Source organism: Myotis brandtii, unplaced genomic scaffold, assembly GCF_000412655.1.
Source record: "Myotis brandtii unplaced genomic scaffold, ASM41265v1 scaffold931, whole genome shotgun sequence".
NCBI classification, from domain to species: Eukaryota; Metazoa; Chordata; class Mammalia; order Chiroptera; family Vespertilionidae; genus Myotis; species Myotis brandtii.
This window is the reverse complement of record NW_005371843.1, coordinates 609,854-612,541: the sequence shown is the minus strand read 5'-3', so window position 1 is coordinate 612,541 and position 2,688 is coordinate 609,854.

Below are 2,688 nucleotides of genomic sequence, written 5' to 3'. Positions count from 1 at the left end.
AAAGACCTTGTCTTTGCCTCATGGAGCTCACAGTCTAGATGTAATTAATAAATTAACCAGTCAATATATAGTATGTCAGACATTGGTTAGTGTTAGGGAAAAATATAAAGCGGGATGAGGGGATAGGAAGATGGGGGAGGATTTGCTATTTTATTTAGAGTGGTCAAAGAAGACCTCAATAGTAAGGTGGCATTTGAGAAGAGACTTCAAGGAAGTGAGCAGGTGTGTCATGTAGATGCTGGCAGAGGCAAGTGTGTGCAAAGGCCCTGAGGCAGGGGCATGTTTGGCATGCCTGAGAGACAGCAAGGAAACCAACCTGCCTAGGGAAGGGTGAATAAACTGGGCTGGAGGGAGAGAGTTACCGGCAGGAAATGATGTAAAAGTGGTCTGACAAGGAGAGACAGAGGTCCTTTGATGGCTTTGAACAAAGGAAATCATGATCTAACATTTGTTAGAGCATTTATGATGGGCTGATTTGCCATCTGTGAAGATATTCTTGGCTAGTAATATTTCCACTAGAACAGGAGACTCAGTCCTGTTTTGGGAGATGACCCCGGGGTCTTTCTTTTCAAGCATGATCAAGTGCAGTGGGGAAGCCAAATTTTAGTAATTTGTTCATTCATTCGAATCAGTGATTGAGCTCCGTCTAAGTGTCAGGAACTACCCTGGGCCTTGGGGATTTGGGAGTGAGTAAGGCAGACAAGGCTCCTGCTCTCAGGGAGCTCTCTTTAGGGAAGAAATACAGACAGTAAACCAGCAAACAAATACGAGATTCCTGCTAATGAGAAGGGCTAGGAAGAAAATAAAACAGAGGGAGATGCAATTGTAGGGGCTACTTTAGATTCCAGTTGTATTTTGAAATGGGGAACTTAGGCTAAAAATGTTACACAGGCAGAGCAAATCCCAGTTTACAGATTCAAAGAGGCTGGGAAGAAAAGTATTATTCTGACTTTTTCCTTGAGAAACGGAGGTTCAGTGAGATTGAGCCACATGCCCAAGGCACTAGTAAATGACAGAACTGGGGTCTGATTCCAAGTTTCCTCTAATTTTCAGTGCTGAAGTTTTTCTCACAATATGCACCACTGTGGAATGTGAGAGCAGGGCTGGGGCGCACCGGGGCGTGGGATGAGGGAATCAGCAATAGTTAGCCAAGGCAAGAAACATGTTCCAAAGCAGGAAGAGAACGCAAAAGAGCAAGGACAGTCGCCGGCTCCCCCTAAGGTCACACAGGACAACTGGTTGGATTTAGAGGGGCTGCAATCCCCACAGCCCCAACGTCCATAGGGCCCAGATAATCTAAGTCCTAATCTCAACAGAAGGAAGCCTTGGATGGCTGCTCTCAGCCACCAGTGGCTGGGGGTTGGGGAAGCCCTGGGTCACATGTGGTTCGCATTTATCTGCATTGTTGTCATCGTATTTAGAAGATGACTGAATTCTCATTTCTGTCCCAGGCGTCTCCACGTTGTGTGGGGATGCAAGTCAAATCTGGAAAAGCTACCTCATCCTTGGCATGTCAGCAATAAGGAGAGGCTTCAGGAATGTACAGGAATGCCCCACCCATGCCCCTTCCCCACTTTATTAACACAAATCTGAAACAACAAATGTTTAAAATTTTCCACTTGATCATTTCACCCAGACTTGTTCTAACCATGGTCTTTGTCCACGCCCACTGGAGTTGTTTGCAGCCCGAGGGGAACTGGGAAGTGTGTGTCCCCAGCTCAGTCACTCCCATAACAAACAATCCCTAAACAGCTTGCTGCCCTAGGCAACTGTTTGTCCAGCTTGGCCAGGCCCCTCGACTTCAGCAAGGGAAAGTGGTGGGAGGCTGTCTCAGGAAGGCAGAACTCAGGGCAGAGGCCAGGGAGGTTGGCTTTGACCAGAAATGCTGTTTGGGAGCCTAGCACATGAATGTGGTCCTGAAAGACCTCTAGGGGGACTGCAGGTCCTCATCAGAATTGCTGTATGAAAGTAGCAAGAGCTTGGGGCTGGGGTATGGAAGGGCATTTGAGGGGAGGACCAACCATCTTGCATTAATTGCAAATAAGGTCATTTCCTGCTTCGTTTCCCTTCTACAGGTGGGACAGTTCTACTAGTCATCCATCACTAAGGGGTGTCTTAAAAACCACCACCACCACCACCACCACCTTCACCAAAAGAGACTAACAAGGATAAACTTAACCAGTTTCTCCTCAGCCATTAGAAAGTCTCCCCCCACCCCCACCTCGCTGTGATTGGATCTCTTGGAAGCTTTGTACAGAATAGACTTTTTACAGAATACAAGGGGCTTCAGATTGCGAGGAAAGGATGCGCAGGTAGATAATGAGGATTTAGAATAGGTGTCTTCTCTCAGCACACAGAGACAGAATAATGGGGCCAGTCCCCTTGATTGTAATATTTCCTCTTTATTCGTGGGGTCTCTACTTGGGGGAAGAAAAAAGAACGGATGGGCCATGTCGGAATTAAGGGATCTGTTTAAATGCTTGGTAGGGAAATAAAAACATTGGGCCTCAGAGGGAGGGTCGAAGGTAGGCGGGGAGAGACGTTCTGGTCGCTGGTCTCTTTCTATGAAATCTTCCTTTCCTCCCCCACCCCTCGGGCTCGCCCCAGTGCTCCATTTTCAAGCATCCTCTCCAGGAACCCGCACACTCCCCGCTGCAGGCTCGGGGAGGCGCTCCCGGCAGGGAGCCG